This window comes from Mauremys mutica, chromosome 16 (genome assembly GCF_020497125.1).
Source record: "Mauremys mutica isolate MM-2020 ecotype Southern chromosome 16, ASM2049712v1, whole genome shotgun sequence".
Lineage (NCBI taxonomy): Eukaryota > Metazoa > Chordata > Testudines > Geoemydidae > Mauremys > Mauremys mutica.
This window is the reverse complement of record NC_059087.1, coordinates 21440862-21447743: the sequence shown is the minus strand read 5'-3', so window position 1 is coordinate 21447743 and position 6882 is coordinate 21440862.

Here is a 6882-nt window from a genome sequence, read left to right as displayed (position 1 = left end):
TCAATCAGGTCCAATTCATTCTCCATCTCTTTGAATGGCTAGGGCTCATGCTGAACAAAGAGAAGTCCATATTAGTGCCCATGAAGAGGCTGAAATTCATTGGGGCTTTGCTTGACTCTATGGTAGTGAGGGCCTTTCTTCCTTGAGAGGTTTTGACCATTTACAATCTTTGTGTGTCCCTCAGGTGTCACCTGTCCACTATGGCCAGAGCATGTCTCACATTGGTACATCACATGGCTCCATGTATGTATGTGACCATGCATTCCAGACTGCATTTTCATCCTCTGCATACAAACATGGCTAAAATTGGTTTACCAACCAAGCAGACATCTGGACAAGTTAGTCCAAGTTCCTCCTGTAGTCTTACACTCTGTGGAGTAGTGAATGGACTAGGACTTCATATGTGCGGGGAATCCCTTTTCTTGTTCCCTTCCAACTAGGACAATTATAACTGACACTTCTACATTAGGCTGGGATGCTCACCTGGGTGGTTCATGGGGCCCAAGGGATATGGACATATCAGGAAGGGAGGCTTCATAACGTTCCAAGAGGTTTTACGTAACAGAAGGAAACAATCAACTAGATCCACCTGTTTAGCTAAGTGGAAGTGTTCTTCACGTTTGAATTCTGCTCAAGGGATTCAGTCAATAAGGGTGAGTGTCCAGGACAAATCTTCTGGCCCTTTCTTAAATTCAATGAAGCTTCACCTGGCAGCCATTTCTGCCACTCAGGGAAGAACAGTGTTTTCCAATCCTATGGCTACAAAGTTTCTCAAGTAAATTACTTATCTGTTTCCACCTGTAAAAGCATCAGTTCACCTTAACACGGTGTTAGCCACTGTTATGGAAACCTCCATTTGAACCTTTTGGCTATTTGCTCCTGGGCACATTTGTCCTGGAAGATGACCTTATTGCCATCACATCTGTGAGGAGAGCTGGCAAGCTGCAAGCATTAGTGGTAGACCCTCCGTACACTCAGTTTTTAAGGACAAGATGGCTCACCCAAAGTTTTTAACTAAAGTAGTGTCAACCTTCCACCTTAATAAGATGCTATACTTAGATCCTGTGTTCTTTCCGAACCTGCATGCCAGTTGGGAAGAAGAATGTTTTACATACCTTGGATGTAATATGGGCATTGGCCTTTTTCATAGACAGAGGTAATTGTTTAGATGTTCTCCTTGACTTTTTGTTTCTTACGAGGATAGGATGAAGGGCCAAGTGGTCTCGACTCAAGACAGTCTGTAGATGGGTAGGTTCTCTCAATGATGTACCTTTTCTGGACACTTGGAAGGCTGCTGCCTGGTCCTACATATATATGTACGTATGTATATACATACATTCACTTGTCACTATGCCATTGCAACAGCTTCAAGGGAAGATGCAAACTTTGGCAAGGTCACTGTTCAAATAGAGTCCAAGCCTTGCCATCTACGATTCTGCTTATGAGTCACCTGAAGGGAATACACATCTGCATCCACTTGAATATGGGAGAACAGTTACTTACCTGTATTGTAACTGTTTGTCCTTCGAGATGTGGGTGCAGATGTGTATTCCATAACCAAACTGTCATCCCCTCTGCATCAGAGTTTTAGGCCACAGGCTGGTGCAAAGGAGCTGAGGTAGATGAGGGCAGCATCATCCTTATGTAGCTGCTGGAGGGGTCGTAAGGAGGTGCAGGGCATGTGCATCACCTCAACAGGTATTGCTGTGGAAAACATTTCTGGCTCCGGCATGTTGAGCGCGTGCACACACACCTGAATTGACTACATTTCTGCATCCACATCTCTAAGAACAACAGTTACAAGTAAGTAATTGGTCTTTTCCTGTTTAATGAGTTAGGGTCTGAGACAATTTTTACATTTTGCCTTTATAATTTTTTTAAAAGCATATCATGTCTGCTGAAAAAAAGGCCTTAATCCTGCTCCCCTCTACTTCCTTTACTTCTCTGGGTGGCAGATCTTTCCTCGTGCCATCAGAATCTGATCCTATGGATATAACTTCAGGGTAAATATCAAAAGGGGAGATTCCATTGAATGGAGGAAGCTGTGAAATTATGTAATAGGTACAGTAAAGGAGAACACATACACACTGATAGGAAAGGAAGTTTGAGGTTATAGCAATATTCTGATAATGATTTTTTATTGATCTAGTGTCACTGTTTCTGCCTTTGACATTTAAGGTGAGCAAAACCAGAACCTAGGATCCAAATATTCCGAAACTTTGTGGAAGTCCAGATCTGAAGTTTCCAGTTTAATTCCATCTCCATTTAACATTTCAAAGGCTTGATTCTTCTCGGCCTTGTGCTTTATGTAGTCCTGTGCATCTGTGTAAAATAGTACCAGCTCTTTTATATATAACCAGAATACTATAATTTTTCACTCTTTGTGCATGTGTGAATGGCAACAGAAAGTGCTAGGCACAGGAGAATCAGATTCCATGTATTCTGTAATTCCAAGAGGAAGTGGGTTTACACTTTCCCCTCCACTTGTTTTTCATAGATTCCATCTACGCTACAAGTCTAACCAGTCACAACTAATATAAGTGACATGTTCTAATGTCTCTTTTTGTTCATAATATAGATGGGACATGGCTTTTTGAAGCATGTTACAACCGAAGAAATGAACTTGGTCACCCCTCTCCATGCTAGATAACTGTGAGCTGGTAAGGTTAGATGCTACAGTGTGGCTGGGCATATAATTGGTTTGACTGCCCTCGCTGGAAAAAGTGTTCCAGTCCCTTGATGCTAGTGGTAGAGAAGCATTTTTGTCCTTATTTTCATATTACTTTTACCAAAATGGTGTGTGTTTATGTGTACTTGCACTCTTTCTACATAGAAAGAGAGAGTGAGAGTTTTCCAATACAGAAACCCCAACGTGCTTGCCGTGTGCAGGTCTCTTACTTGAATGGCTGTTGCAGAACAAGCACTCTCTACGTGATTGCTGCAGCCTGGTGAGCTTGTCAGGTCATGCACCTTCCCTGGTTTCCTCTATTATTCCAAGAGTCAAATGCCCTTCTGCCCTACCCCTATAAGTTTTTGGTTCTTTAGGAGCTAGGATGATCATGTGTTAAAACAAAGCCCATGTAACATGGAATAGATTGTATGAAAATCAGAGGCATTGGAAAATAGAGTGAAGCAACGCTGTGTTGGAGAGTCTTCTGCTGTGTGGACAGACCTGACTTGGTGTCATAGGGACTCCTGTTTAAACCTTGTTAGTTGTCCCTGCTGATTTAAATGGCATGCTGTTGTCAGAAATAATTGTAATACATACCTGCTAGATCAGTATTTGTGAGACTGCTTTTACTATGCATGATTATTGTTTATAAATCTCTGATCTTATTGGTTGTGCTTATTGAACATCAGCGTATACTGCAAAAGTACAAGGCAAACTTCAAGAAATAACACCCAAGGGTATGTTCAAAGAAACTAGCTGATATCTATGGTCATACATCAACATAAAGAAATGGACTTAGATTTCATATAGAACACACTACCTTATTCTTACACTCTTCTTTACTGGAACAAATTTTAGACAGGAAGAAGGAATTTAAACAAGGCAATCTCTCACTGATTTGTAACATTCAGCCTCATGTACCTAATAGGCAGTATTCCTCCAAACATAAAAGAGGTATTGTAAATCTTTCACCTACACGAAATCGGGAAAACTCAGAGCCATAAAAAACTACTATAAACATTGAGTCAATTAACGAATCACCCTCAAGAATCAAACCAAGGCATTAAACCACCATTCCAGAAATCTTGTTCACCAATAATTTGATGTCCAAAAAGCCCTGGGGCCAATGGAATCACTCTGAATTTACACCAGCATAAGTGAGAGCAGAATGTTTCCATAAGGTCCAGTATACTCCTAGTACAATGTTTTGGAGGGAAAGAAAACAGAAGACCTTAGGACACTTATTAATTATTAACCCCATCATGTAGTCGCTACACATGCATCAGTAAACAAGGTGCTGAATGTAACAATCTAATTGGAGCCTAACACCTCAAAACATACCAAGGAAAATAACAGAAAGATCTTTGGTAATATAAAAAATAACCAGACACAATGGGCCTGATTCTCAGTTATTCCATTCCTGCATTTAGATAGGGATTGGGGGGAAAGTGAGGAGAAACGTGGCTTAAAACTGCCTTTGTATTTCCCATATACGGTTTTGCTCACAACGTAAATTAGAACAGTCTCATGGAATTGTATGTATGCAACTTCTCTTAGGAATTGTATGTCTTCCTTTCATCTTCAGAGAAGGCTGTTCTTGGCAAGCATGCCAGTCCTGTTGGCACAAAATGAGTGTACCATTTGGTGGAGGAGGTGAATGTGTGCCTGTGTAGACCATAATGTTTTGACCTTATATTCTGTGTAGTTGTTTATCTCTCAAAACTGTTTCATGATGATGACTAATAGATACTCCCTTAAACCATGCTTATTCCATTCAGTGGACAGCACATCTAAATTCTTTGTGATTACTGGGTTTGAATCACTACTGGATGGCTGAGTAGAAGGGGTGGCTCACTATACTGGAAGATATGATATATGTATATAAAATATGATGTCTTTCAGCAGAAGCAACCAACATGCTTTGCAAGCATAAACTAATTGTCACATAAGCCCCCTTTTGAGGTACTGTACTGTAGGTGAGTAGTGTTAGCCTCATTTTACAGAGGTGTAAACTGAAGTTCACAATGATAACAGGCCTGATTTTCAAATTAGGCCCCTATTTTTGTGGGCATGGTGCCTGAAATAATTTGGGCCCTAAAATTTTATATCCCCAGGTTCATTCATTGGAAGAAAACTGCCTTTTGTTTTCTAGTAACAGAAATTACACAGTAGCTTGATGTCACTACCATTTTATTTCTCTTCTAGCTCCAAGAATCACACTTATAACAGCAGGACAATAAATAGCTTCGGAAAGAGCCTAATCCATCCCAGTCAGTGATGGATGCTGCAAGGCCTGCCCTGAAAGCCCCATTGAGATTTCCCGAGCACAGAGCCCACTATTAATAATTGATTCTGTAAAAATGAAACTCAGATCATGTTACTATTGATGAATTGCTTAGACAGGGGAACACAAGGAAAGGGTTCCAACTCTCTGAAAAGTAAACACCACTGTTCATTTGTAATTTCTTGGACAGATGTTCATGTCTCTGGCCTAGATTTTAGTTGTGTGTGTTTAATTCTAACAAAAAGCCTAGTTGCTTTGAAGAAACCTTTTTTTATAGTGAGTAATACGTCAGGAAAGAGGACAACTGTATCAGTTTTGAATGCAGGCTGTTTGTAGCATTCCTAGATATATTAACTCTGGAACTAGCTGGTGAATCCCCCACAGTACATTTGTCAACAATGCCTGTCTCTTTTGGAGAATTTTGCTGGAGGGAGTGTGGAGAAGGGTGGTGATTGGGGGGCCATCCGAAGACAAAGCTAAGGTGCTGGTGTAGTAATTTTTCTCAGAACAGATATCAGTGGGATCTTTCTTTTTGTCTCAATAAATTGAAGTTAACGTGCTGATTGCCTGTTATTTTAAACAGTGAGTATGTGTGTCTTTTAGTCAAAGCAGTAGATGATGGATCGCAGGCCATTCAGCAAACAGCCCTATGGCAAGTGATATTGTTTTTGGCTTTCAGGTTAAGGACAGGAGCTGTTAGAATAGCAATTGGTTTTATTTTTTAGTATCAGTTTTGCCATATGAGTGAATATTTGAAACTCAGTTTTCACATGACCTACTGGCAATAGGATTCACATCTCTCCTGTTATTTCTCAGCACCTAAAAGACTCAAGTCTGCTGTCCCTACAGGCGCATTGTTCCCAATATAATCATCAGTTGTCTGTTGCATGAGAACTGCAAGGTCAGAACCTTACTGGCTTTTCTGCACACAGTGCTTCCTACTTTTTCTAGCTCTTTCTTTACGTTCTTCATCACGCGTTTCTTCCCTCATCATCTTCATCCCATGTCCTCTCAGTTTTGGCCTTCATTTCTCTTTATCCCTACAAACAGGAGGGTTCTTCATGCCCCTCTCAGAACCCTGGGTCCCTTCAGTTCTTACTCCCCTGCATCCCAGGGTCCTTGCTACACTAACCTCTCCTCCTGGTAGTTCATCAGGAGCAGTTGTTGGAGGGACTCCCTCAAACAGGGGCTGAGTGTGCTGCCCTCATGACACTCCCAGTCTCTGCAGGTCTGGGAGCTAGGGAACAAACATGGGACCTACTTCAAGTTTCACAGGGTGGTTACAACCACATTAGTCCTTTGCCTTCATGTCTTTCTCTTTTCTGGAGCAGGAGGTTAGGGAAGAGACTTTAATCTTTGAGTGAGTGCTACATAGATCACTTGGTCACATGAGAAAAGTGCTACTGCTGTGTGTCAGTTTTCTGCTAATTTGTGCCCTTAGATTGTAAGTTATTTGAGGGAATGACTTGAGTGCAGTTTTCCTCTTGTAATGAGTTGTATATCCTTTCAATGCTATGTTACTAAAAACTGGCATGCAGCTGTTGGGATACATTGTTCTGTTCATCATTCTGTCTGCCCAACTACTCCCATGCTAGATATGGGAAAGATAAGGGAAAGTTGAGTGTAATTACATCGTGGGCAGAACCACGATGAATTAGATGAGAGAAAAATAATATTTCAGTCACCTTGCTCATTCCTTTAGTGGGTTGTGATCAGAGTCCATTTCAGATGTGCTCCACAATCCAGTGTGGGTTTTTCTCCTCTCTGAGCTACACCCAGAGTTCATTCGAGTTAATGGGAATAGATTTATTCACCTCTGTCTCCTTGCAGGCTTTTACTCATTCCAGGAAATACAGAAATCTTCATTCACCTGAGGATCCTGAGTGGAAATTCTCTCTCTTTCCAGCTCTTGTGCAGAGGTCACACA